We start from the raw sequence: 22760 nt of genomic DNA on the forward strand, positions 1-22760 counted from the left end.
AGAAAAATGTCACTAAAATCACAAAAAAAGAGAATATTATTATTTGCAATGCAGTTCCTCCAAGCGCTGCGCAACAACCAGAGCAGAAATGTGACATCCATTTATTCGGAGGTAAGACTTTAATTCTGATTGTTTTGCACAGGGCCAAAGACCGATATTTCGGTTTAATTGAAGTTTCTTGTCACTGAACGGACTTTTGTAAATGTTGTGTGAAGACTTTATATTTGAGTCAGATTGCGAATTTCACATTTTTGTTGCCATTTTCAATACCTCTCATTGTGGGCGAGGTTACAATTAGCGCAATGTCCATTAGCATCCGTAAATAACATTGTCCATTATTTTAAATTTTGCTGGGAGGTTACAACACACACACAAAAAAAAAACAAAAAAATTGCATTTATATCCGCTCCTCAATTGTAGATACCCCTTACACAGCTGTGTGCAATGAATGAGTGCTGGCTGGTAATTAATTGCACTCCTTGGAGGGAAATGCCATAGGAAGTAGTCTTTAAAAAGTGAATGTTTTTCGTTAAGAGACAAAAGTTACTTTAGAAAAAAAGTAATAGTGGGGCTTTTGTTGTTGAACAAAAGAAGTACAATGAACATACGTTATCAGATTTGCGCAATGCAGCGTCACACCACCTTTTTGATTATAACACAATATACTATACATCGTCCCGAACCGTGACCAGAGTCGCGAGACGAGCAGAGCACGCCGCCGACGCCCGCTCAGTACAACCGTCCACCCGCTACTACTGTCGACCGACTACTACCTCTCCCGACTCGCGCTACAATATATATAACAACTGTTCCTGGCGACCCGGTGCGTGCCACTACTGTCGTCTGGCGCGGTCCAAGCGCCGACTAGCAGCGATAAAGAACTCTCTGGTCAGACAGAGATGCTGTCATGCCTCGCCATCGCTCTGGTAATGAATACATACGTGTTGCAGCGTGCGTACCACCGGAACACGCAGTGGCGGAGCCAAAGACTGTGTTGTCGAGGTCGAGTGCGAGTGGGAAGAGAGGCAGCGTCGGCACGGAGATGCAAGCGAGCACGAGACGCACGGGGGCTGCGGCGTGGCGCGTTTGCGGTCGGCGCCTTTGGTGGCAACGGCCGGGACAAGCAGCGGTGTATGGTGTGGTGCGGGGCGGACAGGGGCGGCGGTGGACGGGGAGGAGGCGGCGCGACGACGGCATGGGGGCGAAAACGGGACGGGGGACGGCGGATGTTGAGAGGCGTCACGCGCGGACAGGACACAGACACAGAGACACACAGATTGGAAAGGGAGGGTGCGCGGTAGTAGTTGGGAATGTGCGTACCGTGCGGGATGGGAGTGGGCGAGGAACACGGTCGTGGCCCCTGTTTTGGGTGCGTGTGATGACGTCGGTGTGTTGTGGGAAGGGAAGGTGCTGTGGCGGCGGCGCGTAATGGGCGTAGGCCGAAAAGAGAAAGGAACGTGGGCAGTGTGTTGGCAAGCGTCGGTTCGACTGCGACGTTGATGGGCAGGGCAGGGCAAGGTTAATGGTGGTAGGAGTAGGCGTGTGGGCGCAAAAAATCTGCCGCTGCAGGCGGTGCCGTAACCGCCATGGCGGGAAGGAGAGAGGGCCAAAGAAAGAAAGAAAGAAAGAAAGAAAGAAGAAAACAAAAAAAAAAAAAAAAAAAAAAAAAGGAGGGGGGGGGGCGAAAGTGGAGAGGCGGTGGTGTGAGAAGGGCGGGGGCGGAAGGAAGGCAGGAAGGACAAGAGGCGAGGCGACGGCTTGCTTTGTGTATCGGTCGGTCTCTGGCTATGCTTCGTTTTCTGCAGCAGGGTCGGTGCGCGGCGTGGCTCGCGGCAGTGGGAACGCCTGGTGGCTGGACGGCCAGCAATGCGGTTGGATGGGCGGCCACAGCACCGCACCTGTGCCCGAGGAGGAGACGCTGGCGGCGGGCCCTGAGGTGAGGCCGGCTCGGCTGGGGCTGTGGATGTGTAGGTGTGCGCCGCTGCTGCAACAACGAGTAAAACGCGAGAAGGAGGGATGGCGGTAGAGAGAAAAAAAAAAAAAAAAAGGTCGTGTTGTGTTGATGCGCAGGCAGACGCGTACAGAGGGACGAGCCCGGTCTGCAGCAGGGTGTGGCCGTGCCGAGTGCAGAGCAGCGGCGGCTCGGTTCGGTTCGGCCCGGCCCGGCCCGGCGGGCCGCGCTGTTGTCGCGGACGTGAGCGCCCCCTGGCGGGTGGCCGGAGGCGGCGCGGCGTGTTGGACGTGTGGCTGGTGGCAGTGCACAATTTGCGAGTGGCTGGCGGTGTGGTGTGGCGGTTGGCGCGTCGGGCGGCGGAGAGGTATGTGTTGCGGGCGCCCTTTGCTGCGCTGCGTCGTTGCGTGTGCCGTACAGGGCGGGCGCTTGTCGACTGTGTGGGCGGTGTGGCGAATTGGCGTGAAACGGCTGCCGAGAGGTGTGTGGTAGCGAGCCGGTCGGTGGTGTCAGTGCGAAGGGGAATGTGCGTGCGTTTGGCGGTTTCGGTGTGCTTTTTGCGGCGTGAGAGTGGGAATTAGTGGGGCCGGCTGTTGTGTTGGTTCCTTGTGTCTTGTGTCGCGTAGCTTGATGGCAACGTGGAAGGACGCCGGTTTCGTTTCGAGCCTTGCGTGTGGTTGTCGACGTTGACTGGTTGGCGTGTGCCGATGCACGTGCATGTGTGGGTCGCGAGTGCGTTTTTGGCTGGCTGTGTGTGTGTGTGTGTTTTGGGGGGGAAGGGGGAGGCGGTGGTGAAAGTGCAGTCGTTGCCACGGGCGTCGTCGGGTGGGGCTGGGGCTGTGCGTCGTGGCGGAAAGGTGGTAGGTTGCGGGAAGCGAGCCCGTCGTTGACGGTGTCGCGTGAGTTGTGAATCGAGTGGGGCGCGGGGCGCGGGACAGGAGCAGCGTGCCGCTGCGTCGTGGTCGTCAGCAGAGGCTGTGCGTGTGCTTGTCCTTTTTGTGGGCGGTTCGTGCGAGGCGTTTTTGTTTTGTGTTGCCCTAGTTGTTAGTTTATTTTGTTTGTGTTTGTTATTTTGAGACGACGACTGGTTGGTGGCGTGCGCGCGAAGTGGCGGTGTGCGCTTCCCGTGTCGTTTGTGTTGTTTGGTTTTTTTGTTTTTGTGTGTTTTTTTTTTTTTTTTTTTTTTGCACTGGGCCCCGGTGGGTGGGTGCGTGTGTGTCGATTGCCGGCTGGCGAAAGGTGCGCCATCGGCGGGGTGGGTCGCCGGCACAAGTAGAGGCGGCGGCGTTGTTGCTGTTGCTGTTGTTGTGTGGTGTTTGTTTTGTTCGGCTGTGTCGGCGAGCTGTGTTGCGGTGCGTGTGAATGGTGGTGCAAAAGTGCTGGCGTTGGGGCTGCGACTGCGACGGCGGCGAGCCGCGGGCGCGCCATTGATAGTGATGTTGTGAACAGCGGCTGTGTACGGTAGTGGTGTTGTTGTAGCACGACGTGCATCCGGGCCGGCGCGGAAAGCGCAGTTGCGGGCGGTTGCCCTTCGGTGCCAGCCATGTCGCGTGAGCGGCGGGTTGCTCTGGTGTCGACACGTGGTGCTCTGGGTTGTTGTGTGGTGCCCTTTGGCCGGTGGGGGTGGTTCGCGTGTGTCTCGTTCGCGCTCGGTGTCTGGTCGTGGTCGTGCTGCTCCCCCGTCTGTCGGCGGTTTCCGACGTCGTCTGTACGTTTTTGTTCGTTTGCGGCGTGCCTGCCGACGTCGTCCCGTCGCGACCTTTCAACCGAAAGTGTGGCGCCCGAAGGTGAACGAACGTAACCCTGACCTCGGCGCTTTACGCTGAGCCGAGCGAACCGAACCGAACCGAACCTAACCTGTGGTGTGGCGAGGTGAGCTCAGCCTGTGAGCCCCTAACGTCTACGTAAGGTAAGCTGTCCGGCTCACGCCTCACGTTTGAACGCTTTTTTAACCTACGTTTGACGCTTCTTAACCTAGCACTGACCCCTTAACCTAACGTGTAACCTAACCTAACCTAACCTAACCTAACCTAACCTAACCTAACCTAACCTAACCTAACCTAACCTAACCCAACCTAACCTAACCTCTGACGCCTGACGTGTTTGAATGCTTAACCTAAGTTTGACGCTTAACCTAACCCAAGTCCCCTTAACCTAACCCACGTCCACCTAACCTAACCTAACGTAGACGTGTAAACGTAATGTGTAACGCGTAACGTGTAAGGTCGGCTGTCGTGTGTGCTTGACGGCAGATTGGGTTGGTCTGTAGATTCGGATTGCGGTTTGCCTCGGTCGAGGGGTTGGGTCGGAAGCGGCGAGGGGCGGCGGCGCCTGTTGCGCAGGCGGCGTCCGTTTGCGGCGGGCAATTGTTGAGAAACGGCTGTGAATGTTGGCGGGCGAGAGGAGGAGGACGGCGCGCGATGTGGCCCGACGGCTGCGGGCCGATCGGGAAACGGCGGGAGGGCAACGGAAGGCGATGGGGCGGCGGAGGCGCGTTTGCACGGCCGTCATCGCCGCACGCCTCGGCTTGTGTGGCTGTGGCGCCGGCCGCGCTGGCCGGGCTGCCGCGGCGACGGTGTGGGAGTTTTGCCGAAGGTTTGGCCATTGTGGCGGGTCGTCGGCTGGGGCTGTGGGGGCGGCATTTGGGCGGGGGCGGCGATTCTCGGCGGGCCGACCCAGGCTGTAGCGCGCGGTAGCTGCAGTTTGGCCGTGGTTTGCGGCGCTGCCGTGGCGACTGGTTGGCGACTGTGGTGTGGCTGTGTGTAGCCCCATCCTCGGTGGTTTGAAAGGCGCGGGCGGTTGTGGCGCAGGTTTGGGGCTGCTCCGCACAGGCTGTCGGACGTTGGGCGGTAGCAAGCGCGGGAGGCGCGGCGCGGCGGCGCGCAGAGTGGCGGCCGCTCTCTCGGCCGTCCGCGCCCGCCCGCGACACTGGCTGGGCCTTGTGATTCTCTGCTCTGCTGCTGTGCTGTGCTTGCGTGCCTGCCGTCCCGCTCGCTCTCGCTGTGTGTTACGCGCGTCGTCGAAATGGCAGATCAGGCGGCTACGAACGAGACTGCTGCGGCACCCGCCGCCACCGGCACTACGAAGAAGGCCAAGTCTGCGTCGTCTGCGAAGAAGCCGCGCGCCAAGCCTGCGCACCCGCGCACCTCTGAGATGGTGACGGCCGCCATCAAGAGTCTGAAGGAGCGCGGCGGGTCGTCGCTGCAGGCGATCAAGAAGTACATAGCCGCGCACTACAAGCTGGACGCGGAGAAGCTGGCGCCGTTTATCAAGAAGTACCTCAAGTCGGCCGTCGTGGCGGGCGAGCTGGTGCAGACGAAGGGGAAGGGCGCGTCCGGCTCGTTCAAGCTTGCCGGCGCCGGCGGCGGGGGGGCGGCCGAGGGCGGCAAGGCTCGTGCCGGCGGTGCCAAGAAGAAGCGCGCCGCTCCGGCCAGCAAGGAGAAGAAGGGCGCCCGTGCGGCCGGCGCAAAGAAGGCTGGTGGCGTGAAGGCGGCGACCGGTCGGAAGGCGGGCGCCGCCAAGAAGGCGTCTGCGGCGTCGGCCGCTCCCGCGGGTGCGAAGAAGGTGGCTGCGGCCAAGCCGGCCAAGGCCAAGTCGCCGTCGAAGGCGAAGAAGGCCGCCAAGGTTCCGACGAAGAAGCCGAAGGCGCCGCGCCCGAAGAAGGCGACGACGCCGTCTAAGGCGAAGGCTTCGCCCAAGAAGAAGAAGTAGAGTAGAGGAGAAAGAGATGGGAAAGGAAGGGTTTGGCGCTTGACTCCGTCGTCCCCACCCCCCGTCGTCGTCTAGTGGCGCGCAAGAGACGCGCGGCCCAAAACGGCCCTTCTCAGGGCCATCAAAGCACGTCGGGGAAGGTTTTGATTGTCGTGTTGCGTTTGGTGTGGGTGTCTGTCTGGCGTTTCTGTATGCCCGTGGGGATGCTGTTTGCGTGCCGTGGTGGTTGGATTGCGGGGGTCGGTGGCGGGTGTGGGCGGCGGTAGCGGTAAGCGGTGTTGTTGTTGTTGTTGTTGTCGTGGTTGATTGTCGCCGTGTTTGTGGCGGCGGCCGACGGTTGGTTTTCTGTCACGTTGTTTTGTTTGAATACGTTGGTTGGCTTGCCTGCGTTCGTTCTTCTCGGATGTCTGTCTTGTCGAGTCGTGTCTGGTCTTTGTTTTGTTTTGTTCCTTTGTGTGTGTGTGTGTGTGTGTGTGTGTTATGTTTTGCAACGGGGGGCACGTTGAGATGCGGAAGGAGTCGGCGGGGATTTCGGTGGCGTGTAGAGCGAGCGAGCGCGCCTGCCTGGCCGTTGGCCGTCGGAGTGGAGTGCGGGTTGTTTTGTTTTCGAAACGAAAGCGGCGGCCGGCCAGCCACCCGTGCGGTGTGACGTCGGCCGTTGGGTATTGTGCGCTTTGAGCGCCGGGGAGGGATGATGTGTGATTGTTGCGCGCTGCTAGCAGGCAGGCAGAGTGAGCGGGTGTGGCGGACGGACGGGAAGTGGTGGTTTTTGTTTTTGGGTTGCGGGGCGAGAGGCAGGCGACCGACAAAGTTTGCTCGCGACGGAGAGATGTTAGTGGCCCTGAAAAGGGCCGTTTTTGTTTGTGCGGTGCGGTGCCGCGGCGCGGTTTAGGCGCGCTCGCCGCGGATGCGGCGCGCGAGCTGGATGTCCTTGGGCATGATGGTGACGCGCTTGGCGTGGATTGCGCACAGGTTGGTGTCTTCGAAGAGGCCGACGAGGTAGGCCTCGCTGGCCTCCTGCAGGGCCATGACTGCGGAGCTCTGGAAGCGCAGGTCGGTCTTGAAGTCCTGGGCGATCTCGCGCACTAGGCGCTGGAATGGCAGCTTGCGGATGAGCAGCTCTGTGCTCTTCTGGTAGCGCCTGATTTCTCGCAGGGCGACGGTGCCCGGCCTGTAGCGGTGGGGCTTCTTGACGCCTCCGGTGGCGGGCGCGCTCTTCCTCGCCGCCTTGGTGGCGAGCTGTTTGCGCGGCGCCTTTCCGCCGGTGGACTTGCGGGCCGTTTGCTTTGTGCGGGCCATGGCGGTAGCGGTAGCGGTAGCGGAGCGGCGTGCGTGGAGGTTAGGTGCGGCGCGGCGTCCGGTGCTGCCTTGACAACGGGCCCGCGCGCCTCCGTGCTGCGCTTATATGCCCTCGGTTGCGCGTGGTGGGGGGAGGGCGGGCCAGAGTCTATATAGGGGGGCGGCGGGCGCGCTGGGCGCAGACCGTAGCCGACTCGCCAGCCGCTGCAGCTGCTGTTTGTGCACGTTTTGCTTTGCCTGAGGAAGGAAGGATGACAGGCCGCGGCAAGGGAGGAAAGGGGCTCGGCAAGGGTGGCGCCAAGCGGCACCGCAAGGTGTTGCGCGACAACATCCAGGGCATCACGAAGCCCGCCATCCGCCGCCTGGCTCGCAGGGGCGGCGTGAAGCGCATCTCTGGTCTGATCTACGAGGAGACCCGCGGGGTGCTGAAGGTGTTCCTGGAGAACGTGATCCGCGACGCGGTGACGTACACTGAGCACGCCAAGCGCAAGACTGTGACGGCCATGGACGTGGTGTACGCCCTGAAGAGGCAGGGGCGCACCCTGTACGGTTTCGGCGGTTAGGCTGCGTCGCAGCGGGCGCTGGCCTTCCCGCGGCCGTGCTTGTGGGTGGGAGAGACTAGAAAACGGCCCTTTTCAGGGCCACCACACTGTTCGGAAGTTGAAAAGTGCGAAAGAGTCTGTGTTGTTGCTGCGTGTGTGCGCTGTGTTGTTTGTTTGTTTGTTTCTTTCTTTCTTTCCGTTTGAGCGACGTGATGTGACTGGGAGGGGAGAAGGAAAGGAAACGTGTCATGTGGCTGGCTGTGTGTGGAGCTGCTTCGTTTGTGTGTTTGTTATTGTGTGTCTTTGTATCGATCGCGACGGAGATGGCGGGCTGTGTGTTGTTGTGCGAGAGGCGGTGATTATTTGCTTGCGTGGTTTGTCTCTGTGTGTTTGTTTGCGGCGGCGTTGGGGTTTCCGAGGCAAGGCGTGTGGGCATAGGCGGCCGGATCAGCTGTTTCGTTCGTGTCGACGGCCGTTGCGCGCGGGAGTGGAGGGCGGTGTGTCGACACGCCTCCCTTTAACAATGGTCATTATTGCTGCCGTTGTCGGTTTGGAAGGCGACTGCGACCGTGCAAAATGTGTGTGTGTGTGTGTGTGTGTGTGTGTTGGGCCACACGGGCTGTGTGGACGACAAGATGGCGGACGTGCGCCGGCGGCGGCTGTGCTGTGACAGTGCAAAGTTAAAACAAAACAAGGTGCGGCGAGGACGACTGAAATTTTGCTTTGGACGTAGGTGTGTGTGGTGGCCCTGAAAAGGGCCGATTGTTGTGGGCCGAGCCGGCAAAGCGCGTTGCGTGCAGGGGAGCACGCGGCGCTGCGATTGCCTGGCCTCCTTTAGGCCTTCTTCTCGGTCTTCTTTGGCAGCAGGACGGCCTGGATGTTGGGCAGGACACCACCCTGTGCGATGGTGACGCCCGACAGGAGCTTGTTGAGCTCCTCGTCGTTGCGGATGGCAAGCTGCAGGTGGCGCGGGATGATGCGCGTCTTCTTGTTGTCGCGGGCCGCGTTTCCGGCCAGCTCGAGCACCTCAGCCGCGAGGTACTCCATGACGGCGGCGAGGTAGACGGGCGCCCCGGCGCCGACGCGCTCTGCGTAGTTTCCCTTGCGCAGGAGGCGGTGGATTCTGCCGACCGGGAACTGGAGCCCAGCCCTGTTTGAGCGGGACTTTGACTTGCCCTTGACTTTGCCTCCCTTTCCGCGTCCGGACATGGCGATGGGCTAGCGACGGTGCACACGAAACGGAAACGAAAACGACCGGTGCGAGCGGCAGCGAGTCGAGCAGCGGAGTGCGTGCCGGCGCAGCCTGCTGCTCACATCTTTTACTTTCCCCTCTTTGGGGAAGTGTGTGTGGGGGAGTTTGTAGCCTTTCGGCTTTTACTCCCCTGTGAACGTGTGTGTGTGATTTTTCTATAGTTTTTTGGTGTCTGTGACTTGTGATGTTTGTTGTGAGTGAGTCTAGTACTTGCCTGAGGTAGGCGAAAAGATTGGTGTTATGTGGGAAGGAACTGGATTATGGATTGGGTTTTGGGATTTTCTCTTCGACTTAGTCGTCGAAGATCGTCATAGGGCGCTTGTGCTTATCGCGGGACATGTCATACCGACCTAGGGAGTGGATGAGCGCGTTTTCGGATCTGGAAGAACCCTCATAGAAGGCCCTTGCCAGATCCTGGAAACGCTCTCTCAGGAGTGGGATTTCGGCTGCGGCGTGCAGGTCGTCTATGGGGAATCCGAGTGGTAGATGCTGTGCCCTTCTGAGGGCGCGGTTCTGCAGCCTCTGGAGTTTGTCCAGGTGCTGCTTTGCCGCGTATCCCCAGACAGGGCACGCATACTCCATAACTGGCCGGATCAGGGCCTGATAAACATTTACTGCTACTGGGAAGGGAAGGGAGCTGTTTGTGTTCAGGATAGGGTATAGAATGGACATTCTGGCGCAGACCTTCCTATGGACCTCGTCTATGTGGGGTTTCCACGTAAGACGAGAGTCCAAGGTTACGCCAAGGTACTTGGCGGTTCTGCGCCAGGGGAGTTGGATTCCATTTAGGTGAAGGTGGAGGGGGGGACGTTGAGGAGGTTCGCGCCTTCCGAGCCTGCGGGTAATCAGCATTGCCTGCGTCTTCTCGGAGTTGATCGTGATGCGCCAGCGACGGGCCCAAGTTTCTGTGTCATCTAAAACCTTTTGTAGCCTACGGATGACCAGGTCCTTGTTCGCATTTCTCGTGTAGAAGGCTGTGTCGTCGGCGTACTGCGCAGTGTGCACCAGGGGGGCCGTCGGAGTATCCGCAGTGTACAAACTGTACAATACGGGCCCCAGGACCGATCCCTGTGGCACCCCGGCACGAATACGCCTTCTGGTGGAGGTGGCAGTTTCTACTTTGACGGAGAAAGTCCTATTCGTGAGATAGCTCTTAATGAGCTGAACTATGCTCCCGGGAAACCCTTGTGTGTATAACTTGTAGAGTAGCCCTCTATGCCATACTGAATCAAAGGCTTTGGCTACGTCTAGTAGCACTATCCCGCAGTAGCCTCTGTGGTTGAAGCCCTCTGTGGCTGCTTCAACCATTCTCATGACCTGCTGTGGGGCAGAGTGGTTCTGCCGGAACCCAAATTGGAAATCCGGCAGAATTTGCTCTCTGGTAATGTGTTCTTGTATGGGTCTTAGCAGGAGGCGCTCATAGATCTTGCTGAGTGTTGGCAAGAGGCTAATCGGCCTGTAGTGCTGCGGGAATAGAGGGTCTTTCCCTGGTTTGTGTATCGCGACCACTTCCGCATGTTTCCAGCAAGCTGGGAAAACACGGGAACGAGTAATCTCGTTGAGGACGTTCGCGAGGTGTGTGATCGCTGTGGGTGGGAGTTTTTTGACTAACTGGTTTGTGACACTGTCGTGCCCTGGCGCCTTTTTTGTAGGGAGGGACCTGATTACTCTTGCCACGTCCTCGGGGGCAAAAAGTATGGGTTCGTCCTCTGGGTCCTCCTCAGCGTTGAGGAAGACGGCCAGTTGACGACTGACTACCTCTTCATGTTCTTCATCCTGAGGTTCTGCCGCTTGGAACTGCTTCTCAAAGGAGTCGGCGAGGGCGTTGGCCTTTCCAGCATGGCTGTAGACCAGTCCCCGCTCGCCATGCAGTGGCGGCATCCTAGCGCGTCGTTTTGTAAACTGTTTGGTCGCTTGCCATAGTGTATGATCGTCTACTTTGAGAGATGTGAGGCGGTTTTGCCATTGCTGGTTTCTGTGCTCATTGAGCGCTACCTTCAGCTCTCTCTGTAGACGATTGAGCAGCCTCCTGGTGGCCTGATTTCTGGTGATCTTCCACTCTTTTGCCACTCTGTTCTTGTGTCGAATTTGAGCTAGCAAGTGTTCTGGGAGCTGTATTTGCGGCGGTGGGCCCTCCCTTTGTGGAGGGGTGGCTTCTTCCGCTGCCTGCAAGATGGTGCCTGTTAGGTCTTGTAGCGCTTGTTCTACTGTTTCAGCAGTGGGTGGCGGAGCGCGAGCGATATCAGAGGCGACAGTTTCTTGGTATCGCTCCCAGTTTGTACGTTTGTACGACGTCTGGTACCGTGGGAGTGCTACCCATTCTCCCACATCGACCTCCAGAATCACTGGGTTGTGGTCGGAGGACATTCTGTTGATTGTCCTTGCGGCCACGAACCCTGAGATCCTCCTGGTGAGAGCTATGTCTAACACATCGGGCCTGCTTCCGTTTTTCGGAAAATGTGTTGGCTCGACTGGACCCCATGTTTCGAAGTGGTGGGCGCGCGCTAGTTGTTGCAGTTTGGCGCCTGCTCTGGAGGTTACTCTAGAATTCCAATCAGGATGTTTGGCATTGAAGTCTCCCCCTATTATGAGTTTGCCTTCAATTTGCCCTAGAGCAGCTATGTCTCCCTCATCTATCTGGTCGTGTGGGGGTCGGTAGACTGCAACAATTGTTAGGGGTCCAGTGGCAGTGGTTACTTCCACCGCCACTGCTTCGATTTTGTTGGTAGCTGGTAAGAATACCTGGTGGTGGGGGATCCCTCTTTTTACATATATGGCCACTCCTCCGCCTTGGGTTGGCCTGTCTTTACGGTAGCTAATGTAGTTGGGAACTGTCGCTTTTACTCTCGGTTTCAGGTGGGTTTCCCCCATCATGCATATGTCGATGGAGAACTCCTTCATGAGTTCTCGGAATTCGACCTCTTGATTAACAATGCCGTCTGCGTTAAAGACGCACATTGTCAGGCCTTGAATATTTGGTCGTCTATTCATGATGGGGTGTAGATACTACTGAGGAAGTCGCAGAGGGGAGCGACTGCTGGACTGTTGCCTGAAGGGCGACGAGGATCTGTGTGTTCTGCTTCTGGGCTTCCCTGAATTCCTTCATCATTTCCATGACGAGGTTCATGGTCTGCACCATTACGCCTAACAACTGATCCATGGGGGGAGAGTGTGTGTGGGGTTCCCTGGGCCTTCCTCCGTCATGGTGGACCTGGTCGTTGTTGCTGTGTGTTTCCCGGTGTTGTTCTCGTGATAGTGTCTGGTGTTGTGGTGGTTGGGCTACGCTTTCATGGTTCCTCGGTGGAGAAACCACTTCAGCATAAGTCGCCCTCGGTGTGTCCGGCCTTGGTTTTACCCAGGCCTTGTCCGTGTGTGTTGCCATGGTTTGTTTTCTTGTGTGTCTCTGTGGGTTTATGGTGTTTTGTTTGTGTGTGTGGGGGGCGGCCTTTGCGCCCTTTGCCTGTTGTGTGTGTCGTTTGTGGACCTCACAACCTTGGTATCCCGCCGTGTGGTTTTTGCCACACAGCGCGCACCTTATTTGTGGGTCCGTGTGGTGAAGTGTGCATGTTCTCGTGTCATGGGCCTCGGCGCACTTCCTGCACCTTACTGGCATGGTGCAGTAGGCGGCGATGTGGTTAAGGCCCTGACACCTGAAGCACTGCACCGTCTTGTTCTTACGGCGCAGCGGTTCGGTGGTGACAGGCACTGCCAGAACCATCTTTATCTCCCTTTTGTTCTGGGGGATGTCCGGGAGTGTGGCCTGGTAAAGTGGCCACTTACTGTTTATGTTGCCCATCTGTTGGACCCCCTTGACGACGTACCCCTGGGCAGTCAAATCTGTTTTGATTGCCTGGGGGGACACTCGTCTTGGGAGGTCTCTTATCACGATGTTTCTGTTCCTTGTTTTTGTTGTGGGGAACGTGTAGTGTGGTATGTTTTTATTTGTGAAAAGTGTTTTGACTGTTGTGTAGTGTTCTAGTGTGTGCAGTGTGATTTTTATTTTGTCTCCACCAGCAGGTTTTGCCTGGAAACTGCCTCCCCCGATTTCTGCCTTCAACAGCTCGAAGAGCTCCTCATAGCTGTGGGGAAACTCAGCAACAATCGGGGGGAGGTGGTGGGCGACTTGGTTCTGTGTTTGCGTTGTGGTGGTTTCTGTTGTCTCCGGCTCATCAGCAACCGCCTGAAATCTGTTCGGGGTGGGTTCCAATCCCCGGGCCGGCGGAAGCTTCGGCTGACGAAACGTTTTCTTCGCCAGCACGAAACCATCCGCATCCTGCCCGGTTACGTGGTTCCCTTCCAGTACCAGTGTTTCCTGGTCCCCTCCCAGTGCGACGACAGGTGCTGTCGGGGGCGCTTGCTCCTCAGAGGGTGTGGAAGCGGTTGGGGTGGGGGTGGTGGATACTTTCTTCCCCTTGGAGTGCTTCTCCTTCTTGTCTTTCCTTGCACGCCGCTGGTTGGATGTGGTGGACTTGAGTGGGGGGGATTTAAGGTATTTGGAGCGGGTGGAAGACTGAGACGAGGGGGTGGGTTTGGGGAGGATTTTTGTCGGCAGACGGGGCATCTGCTTGCCATTCTTCATGGACGTGAGAAATTCGGGAAGTGTGCCGGTGGCGTGGGCAAGCAGGAGCGGAGATAGGACGAGGTTAGGAGGGGCAGGATTGCAAGTACTGACAATATATTTTGTTGTCGGCGTACTGTGTGTGACTGCGTTTTTTGGTGTGTTTGCCATGTCCGGGGCGGAAAGTGGGGCTGCTGCCAGGGGGGTGCCAGTTACAGCCTTCGTTGGCACCGTTAGGTATTCCGGCTGCATTGCTGGCCCTACTGTATTTGTGGACGCGGAGGTCTGATCGGCGGCGGCGGAAACCTTCTCTGCGGTTCCGCGGCCGGCTCCCAGGTCCTGGCCCACATTTTCCCTAACCTTGGGGGGGGCAGAGCCTAGCTCTGCGGCAGCCGAAGTACTCGAGACGGCCGACGACGCGGCCCGCGGCAACAACAAGACGCGCTTTTTGTCGACAGCGGTTGACCGCTTCGACCCCAAAGCACCACTGGAGCTAGACATCCCGCAGTTGGAAAAGGAAACACGACAATTCTGCTGTCGGGCGTCTCCAAAAAATATCCTGCCCGCCGTAATTCCTTACTGCAGACCTTGACTGGGTCCCGCCGATGCTTTGATAAAAGCAAAGCCGTAGATTCCCCTGGTGTGTCACCCGTACAAGCGGGGGCCTATGACTGACAGTGCGCGAGTCAGAGGAGCAAGCTCAACCCTTGACTGCCACTCAGCGAGTGCCGGCGCAGCCTCTCTCTCTGCTCCTTTTCTGACTTCCTCACTGTGAGGAGGTTCGTGTGGAAGTTTGTGGCCTGTTGGCCTTTACTCCCCTGGGATGATTGATGAGTCTTCTTTCTTGACTTGTAGGTTGTTCTGTACTGGCAAGGAGTGCCGATAACCTATTTTCTGTATTTGTCGGTGTGACGACTTTTCTTCTTCTTCTTCTTACTTGAGGGCTCTCCCTCGGTTGGGATAGTGGATACAGTGTATCCAGCTTTCTCATACTCTCCGTGGACGAGAGCGAAGATGACGTAGCGCATTTGCCACTCTGTGAAAATTGGGAAGGAATTGATCAGATCGTAATCCTCCTTGGAAAGACCAACAAGGCCTTCTGGATATTCGATTGGTTGGTGTGGAGGTGAAGGTTTAGAAAGGTTAGGAGGAACGAAGGGATAAGGGTTGTCGTGGTGGGGATATGTACCATCGCGAAGCGATGCAGCTATCTTCTGCGTCACAGCGCTTGCGCTGTACATGTCGGGAAGCGGGAGGAATGGGACTTCTTCCCACCCTTCTTCTTGCGCTTCTGCTTCTGCGTCCGTCTTGGGCAGTGTTGCCTCCCCTTCGGCAGGCACGTCGGTCTGCGTGGCCACCGTCGCAAACTTCTTCTCTCGAGGAGGAGTCGTCTGGCTGGCGGTGTCGACCGCTGTGGCGGAAGCTGCCTTGGCTGAGCGAAGCTCCTGCGTCAGCTCAGCAATCTGACGCCGAGCCTCGCCCAGTTCCGCCAGCATGGCCGCCCTCTCTTCCGCCATGGCGGATTTGAAGGCGGACATGGCTTCCTCCACGGCGCCGTTAAGGCGCCTGGTCACGTCGTCTTCTGTGCAAGTGACCACCTCTTCGTGTGTGGTGGTCACTTGCTTCTGGGTCTTCTTCGCCGGTCCCCGCCAGTTCCTTCTGTAGGCGCAGGAACGGGCATTTGCCGCGTGAGCGCCGCCGCAGTTGGCGCAAGTGCAGGGGGCGTCCTTCGGCTTCTTGCAGTCGCGTGTGTCGTGTGCTTGCGCACACTTCAAGCACGCGACTGCTCCGCTGCATTGCTTGGCAACGTGGCCAAGCTTTTGGCAGCGAAAGCACTGCGGTGTAGACTTCTTCTTCTTCTTCCCGGCAGGTCCTGCTAACGTGAGCAGCAACTCCGCCAAGGCAGCAGCTTTGCGTCCACTTCCGCGTCCCGACATCACGATAAGCAACAGCGACAACGAACTAACGTGTACTCTCCGCGGCGTGAGCGGGAATGCAGCCGGCCGGCGCAGCCTGCTGCTGCTTACATCTAATACTTTCCCCTCTTTGGGGAAGTGTGAGGGGGAGTTTGTAGCCTTTCGGCTTTTACTCCCCTGTGTACTTGTGTGTGTGATTATTTCTGTACTTTTTTGATGTCTGTGAGATGTGATGTTTGTTCTGTGTGAGTCTGGTACTTGCCTGAGGTTTGGCGAGATAGTTGTAGCATTTTGGGTAGGAGTAGGATTTGGGAATGGGTATTGGGATTTTTCTCTTCGACTTAGTCGTCGAAGATCGTCATGGGGCGATTGTGTTTATCGCGGGACATGTCATACCGACCTAGGGAGTGGATGAGAGCGTTTCCCGACCTGGAAGTACCTTCATAGAAGGCCCTTGCCAAGTCTTGAAAACGCTCTCTCAGTAGTGGGATTTCCGCAGCGGCATGCAAATCGTCGATAGGGAATCCAAGGGGTAAACGCAGTGCCCTCCTGAGGGCGCGGTTCTGCAGCCTCTGGAGTTTGTCCAGGTGCTGCTTCGCCGCGTATCCCCAGTCCGGGTATCCCCAGCGCAGCCGGGGTGGGGGTGCTTTATGGGCTCGGGTGCGGCGGCCGGTTGCGCGCGCGCCCCATTGGTCGGCGGCCGCAACAGGGCGAGCTGGTAAAGGTGCGGCGGCGGCTGGCGGCGGGTGCCACTGTGTGGGGAGACGCTGACTAGAGCGGAGCGCTTGCTACTGGTGTTGCTGCTGCCGTACGTTGGTTCGAGATGCCGCCCAAGACTAGCGGGAAGGCCGCCAAGAAGGCTGGCAAGGCGCAGAAGAACATTTCGAAGGGCGACAAGAAGAAGAAGCGCAAGAGGAAGGAGAGCTATGCCATCTACATCTACAAGGTGCTGAAGCAGGTGCACCCTGACACGGGCATCTCGTCGAAGGCGATGAGCATCATGAACAGCTTCGTGAACGACATTTTCGAGCGCATTGCGGCCGAGGCTTCTCGCCTGGCGCACTACAACAAGCGCTCGACCATCACGTCCCGCGAGATCCAGACCGCTGTGCGGCTGTTGCTGCCTGGCGAGCTGGCCAAGCACGCCGTGAGCGAGGGCACGAAGGCGGTGACCAAGTACACGAGCTCCAAGTAAGGAGGTGGCTCTGGAATGGAAGGAAGGATGGAGAAGGCTCCTCCGTTGCGAGAGCGGCAAAACGGCCCTTTTCAGGGCCACCAACTTGCCTTTTGCGGGAAGGGCGGAATTGTTGTTGTTGTTTGTGTGGACGGCTGTGATGTATGTGTGCATTTTGATTGTGGGTGGGGGGGCGCGTCAAAGCGTGTTGCGCGGGGTACGGCCACGAGGTTGGTCGCCGTGGCGTGGAATGGTGGCACGCCTCGTTGGCGTGGTTTTTGACCCATTGGTGTTGTTGGTGTGTGTGTGTGTGTGTGTGTGTGTGTGTGTTACCCGTCTGCGAGGGGGGACAGTGTGATCGGCGACTTTTGTGTCACCGTAACGACGGCCGTTTGCGGGTTTGTTTTTTTGCACATCATACATGGCGAGGGTGAAATGTGAAATGTTTTTGTTTGGTTTTTTTTGCCGCCCACTATTCCCTTTGCTGTACGCCGAGTTTGACAATGGTGCGACGTAACTGCAGCGTGGAGGTGTGTGAGTGACGTTGAAATGAACGTGCCATTAAGACGCATTGTTTTGTTGTTGTATTGTACTGTACGTGTACGGCGACACGCACGATGATGTACCATTCGACTCTGATGTTTGATAGCCGTGTCTGACTGATTGCGTACGACGCACGCACACCGATGTCGTCATTCAAGATGCACGCTAGACGACGACGGCGGCGGCGGCGGTCGTTTGTTTGGCGAATGTCTGTACACGTGTTTGTCTGTGTCCATCCGGTATGTATTTGTTTGTTTGAAAGTGTTTTGTGTGTCGGTGACGTGGTCCGATCCGTCGCCCCCTGAGTAACTGTCGATCGGCGCGATAGACCGGCGTCACGCAACTGAACCGAAGTCTTGGGCACACCCGTCATACTGTTGTACACCGTCGCGCTGAGAACGGTAACGAAAGGTTGACTTTGATCGGTCGAATGTCTGGGCAGAACGTGAGGAATGAGGCAAGAGTGCAAGGAGGGGGGGCAAAAGAGAGAGGAAGGGAAAAAGGGGAGGAAACGCATTCGTAGAGCAACGGAACGTTCCCGTGTCGGAGGCGTATTGGAGCCGCACTGAAATGCGTTTAACGGCGGCGCGGCTGCAAGTGTCTGCCGTGGTGAACGTTACCTTTGACGGCTGCATTGGGCTTTGCCTTTGCTTTTGCTTTCGCTTTCGCGTTCGCTTTCGCTTTCCCGGATGTACGTAACGTTTGTTGATATGGTTCTGAGGAAGAGTGTATGACAGTGCCGTGCCGTCCATGTTCGTGTGCCCTCCCATTGTGTGTATGCTATTGTCTGTGTACTTGAATGATGTATGTAGGTGTTAGTGGACATGTTTTACCAGTGGGGGGAAATGGATCGTCGATAGTTGCCGTCACTCTGTCACGGTCGAGATGACGCACCCTCCGTACAGAAAGGTGTCGGGAAAGTGTGTGTGTGCGTCCGTGAATTGGCAGTGTTTGGAGGTGGGCGTGCCCTGCATGTGGCCCGGAAAAGGCTGTTCGTTAGGCGGTAGTGTTGTGTGGACAGGGGAGGGGCATGCGTAACGCTGCTGGCATGGCATTTCGGGAGATGGGAGGGGGCAAACGAGGAAACGAGGAGCGGCGGCCAAAGACGGGACGGGGAGGGGCGCGGTGTGGGTGGCTTGCGCCTGTGCTCGGCGTTGTGGTTTGTGCAAAAGAGGAGGAGAAAAACAATGTGAGTTGCCAGGGAGGGGAGCGGTGTTGTGTTGTGGTTGTCGTGGTGTAGCCGCAGACGCGGCTGTCAGTGAACGTGGCGAGACGGACGGATGCGCGGAGGGGCGGGGGCGGCGCATTTCGCCGGTGCCGTGCCGTGCCGTGCCATGCCTGAAAGCCGCGTGGTCGCTGTGTTGTTGGTGGCGTGGGGGCGAGGAGAGTACCGTACGGGTGTGCTTGTGCGCCGGAAATGGCACACTGCGCCCGCCCGTCTTGGAGGCTGATGGCTGTGGTGTGGAAATGGGGCGCGGTGATGTTGAAGAACAGAAAAGAAACCAAGAAAACGGAAGGCGTGATGCGGCGGTGGTGGTGAGAGCGGGAAAAACAAAACAAAAAAAAAAAAAAAACAACAAGAAACAAAAAAGAAAACAAAAAGTCTATCAATATTAAAATGTAAATGGAAATGGAAATGGACCCAGGTATAACCTCCCTGCACAAATAGCAGAGAGTCCGATGATAATAAAAATGTGCCAGAATGTTAACGTCCCTACAAAACAAACCCAACGATAATATTAATGAAAGAGTGAACCGTATGTAACATTGCAACAGACATAATGAAACCTGATAAATTGTATAAGGGCAGCAGCGTTGACCTTTGGCCCTGTATTCAGAATAAAAAGAGCCAAAGATCGTTACCCCAATGAAAAAGACACTGAAACACGTATGTAACATAGTAGCGATGGCGAGACATTGTAGCATCTGTGACCAGAGAGTTTGCGCTGGACTGCGCGAGTGTTGCGAGCGGTTCTCAGTCAGTCAGTCTGTCAGTAGTCGTTGCGAGTCCGTAGCTCTGTGTAGTTGAGGGCTGTACTCTGTCAGTAGTCGTCGCGTGCAGTACGCTAATAGTCGTCATGCAGAGCGGTCGGTCAGTAGTAGCAGCCGAGTGCGGTTGTGTGATGTAGGCGGTCGGCAACACTGGTCAAGATGGTGAATAAGGTATACTGTTAATTAATATAATCATTAGATAATGAAAAATTGTAATTATTCTCCAACAAGTTCCCCAATAATAATCTTTATTTCAAAAGCATTTTTCAAACATTTAATTTTTTATTGAACTAAAGAGTTCGTTGCACTTCACATTTCATTCCACGTCTTTGAAGAAAAATGTCACTAAAATCACAAAAAAAGAGAATATTATTATTTGCAATGCAGTTCCTCCAAGCGCTGCGCAACAACCAGAGCAGAAATGTGACATCCATTTATTCGGAGGTAAGACTTTAATTCTGATTGTTTTGCACAGGGCCAAAGACCGATATTTCGGTTTAATTGAAGTTTCTTGTCACTGAACGGACTTTTGTAAATGTTGTGTGAAGACTTTATATTTGAGTCAGATTGCGAATTTCACATTTTTGTTGCCATTTTCAATACCTCTCATTGTGGGCGAGGTTACAATTAGCGCAATGTCCATTAGCATCCGTAAATAACATTGTCCATTATTTTAAATTTTGCTGGGAGGTTACAACACACACACAAAAAAAAAACAAAAAAATTGCATTTATATCCGCTCCTCAATTGTAGATACCCCTTACACAGCTGTGTGCAATGAATGAGTGCTGGCTGGTAATTAATTGCACTCCTTGGAGGGAAATGCCATAGGAAGTAGTCTTTAAAAAGTGAATGTTTTTCGTTAAGAGACAAAAGTTACTTTAGAAAAAAAGTAATAGTGGGGCTTTTGTTGTTGAACAAAAGAAGTACAATGAACATACGTTATCAGATTTGCGCAATGCAGCGTCACACCACCTTTTTGATTATAACACAATATACTATACATCGTCCCGAACCGTGACCAGAGTCGCGAGACGAGCAGAGCACGCCGCCGACGCCCGCTCAGTACAACCGTCCACCCGCTACTACTGTCGACCGACTACTACCTCTCCCGACTCGCGCTACAATATATATAACAACTGTTCCTGGCGACCCGGTGCGTGCCACTACTGTCGTCTGGCGCGGTCCAAGCGCCGACTAGCAGCGATAAAGAACTCTCTGGTCAGACAGAGATGCTGTCATGCCTCGCCATCGCTCTGGTAATGAATACATACGTGTTGCAGCGTGCGTACCACCGGAACACGCAGTGGCGGAGCCAAAGACTGTGTTGTCGAGGTCGAGTGCGAGTGGGAAGAGAGGCAGCGTCGGCACGGAGATGCAAGCGAGCGCGAGACGCACGGGGGCTGCGGCGTGGCGCGTTTGCGGTCGGCGCCTTTGGTGGCAACGGCCGGGACAAGCAGCGGTGTATGGTGTGGTGCGGGGCGGACAGGGGCGGCGGTGGACGGGGAGGAGGCGGCGCGACGACGGCATGGGGGCGAAAACGGGACGGGGGACGGCGGATGTTGAGAGGCGTCACGCGCGGACAGGACACAGACACAGAGACACACAGATTGGAAAGGGAGGGTGCGCGGTAGTAGTTGGGAATGTGCGTACCGTGCGGGATGGGAGTGGGCGAGGAACACGGTCGTGGCCCCTGTTTTGGGTGCGTGTGATGACGTCGGTGTGTTGTGGGAAGGGAAGGTGCTGTGGCGGCGGCGCGTAATGGGCGTAGGCCGAAAAGAGAAAGGAACGTGGGCAGTGTGTTGGCAAGCGTCGGTTCGACTGCGACGTTGATGGGCAGGGCAGGGCAAGGTTAATGGTGGTAGGAGTAGGCGTGTGGGCGCAAAAAATCTGCCGCTGCAGGCGGTGCCGTAACCGCCATGGCGGGAAGGAGAGAGGGCCAAAGAAAGAAAGAAAGAAAGAAAGAAAGAAGAAAACAAAAAAAAAAAAAAAAAAAAAAAAGGAGGGGGGGGGGGCGAAAGTGGAGAGGCGGTGGTGTGAGAAGGGCGGGGGCGGAAGGAAGGCAGGAAGGACAAGAGGCGAGGCGACGGCTTGCTTTGTGTATCGGTCGGTCTCTGGCTATGCTTCGTTTTCTGCAGCAGGGTCGGTGCGCGGCGTGGCTCGCGGCAGTGGGAACGCCTGGTGGCTGGACGGCCAGCAATGCGGTTGGATGGGCGGCCACAGCACCGCACCTGTGCCCGAGGAGGAGACGCTGGCGGCGGGCCCTGAGGTGAGGCCGGCTCGGCTGGGGCTGTGGATGTGTAGGTGTGCGCCGCTGCTGCAACAACGAGTAAAACGCGAGAAGGAGGGATGGCGGTAGAGAGAAAAAAAAAAAAAAAAAAGGTCGTGTTGTGTTGATGCGCAGGCAGACGCGTACAGAGGGACGAGCCCGGTCTGCAGCAGGGTGTGGCCGTGCCGAGTGCAGAGCAGCGGCGGCTCGGTTCGGTTCGGCCCGGCCCGGCCCGGCGGGCCGCGCTGTTGTCGCGGACGTGAGCGCCCCCTGGCGGGTGGCCGGAGGCGGCGCGGCGTGTTGGACGTGTGGCTGGTGGCAGTGCACAATTTGCGAGTGGCTGGCGGTGTGGTGTGGCGGTTGGCGCGTCGGGCGGCGGAGAGGTATGTGTTGCGGGCGCCCTTTGCTGCGCTGCGTCGTTGCGTGTGCCGTACAGGGCGGGCGCTTGTCGACTGTGTGGGCGGTGTGGCGAATTGGCGTGAAACGGCTGCCGAGAGGTGTGTGGTAGCGAGCCGGTCGGTGGTGTCAGTGCGAAGGGGAATGTGCGTGCGTTTGGCGGTTTCGGTGTGCTTTTTGCGGCGTGAGAGTGGGAATTAGTGGGGCCGGCTGTTGTGTTGGTTCCTTGTGTCTTGTGTCGCGTAGCTTGATGGCAACGTGGAAGGACGCCGGTTTCGTTTCGAGCCTTGCGTGTGGTTGTCGACGTTGACTGGTTGGCGTGTGCCGATGCACGTGCATGTGTGGGTCGCGAGTGCGTTTTTGGCTGGCTGTGTGTGTGTGTGTGTTTTGGGGGGGAAGGGGGAGGCGGTGGTGAAAGTGCAGTCGTTGCCACGGGCGTCGTCGGGTGGGGCTGGGGCTGTGCGTCGTGGCGGAAAGGTGGTAGGTTGCGGGAAGCGAGCCCGTCGTTGACGGTGTCGCGTGAGTTGTGAATCGAGTGGGGCGCGGGGCGCGGGACAGGAGCAGCGTGCCGCTGCGTCGTGGTCGTCAGCAGAGGCTGTGCGTGTGCTTGTCCTTTTTGTGGGCGGTTCGTGCGAGGCGTTTTTGTTTTGTGTTGCCCTAGTTGTTAGTTTATTTTGTTTGTGTTTGTTATTTTGAGACGACGACTGGTTGGTGGCGTGCGCGCGAAGTGGCGGTGTGCGCTTCCCGTGTCGTTTGTGTTGTTTGGTTTTTTTGTTTTTGTGTGTTTTTTTTTTTTTTTTTTTTTTTGCACTGGGCCCCGGTGGGTGGGTGCGTGTGTGTCGATTGCCGGCTGGCGAAAGGTGCGCCATCGGCGGGGTGGGTCGCCGGCACAAGTAGAGGCGGCGGCGTTGTTGCTGTTGCTGTTGTTGTGTGGTGTTTGTTTTGTTCGGCTGTGTCGGCGAGCTGTGTTGCGGTGCGTGTGAATGGTGGTGCAAAAGTGCTGGCGTTGGGGCTGCGACTGCGACGGCGGCGAGCCGCGGGCGCGCCATTGATAGTGATGTTGTGAACAGCGGCTGTGTACGGTAGTGGTGTTGTTGTAGCACGACGTGCATCCGGGCCGGCGCGGAAAGCGCAGTTGCGGGCGGTTGCCCTTCGGT

The sequence above is a fragment of the Schistocerca americana genome, chromosome 8 (genome assembly GCF_021461395.2).
Source record: "Schistocerca americana isolate TAMUIC-IGC-003095 chromosome 8, iqSchAmer2.1, whole genome shotgun sequence".
In the NCBI taxonomy this organism is placed as follows: Eukaryota; Metazoa; Arthropoda; class Insecta; order Orthoptera; family Acrididae; genus Schistocerca; species Schistocerca americana.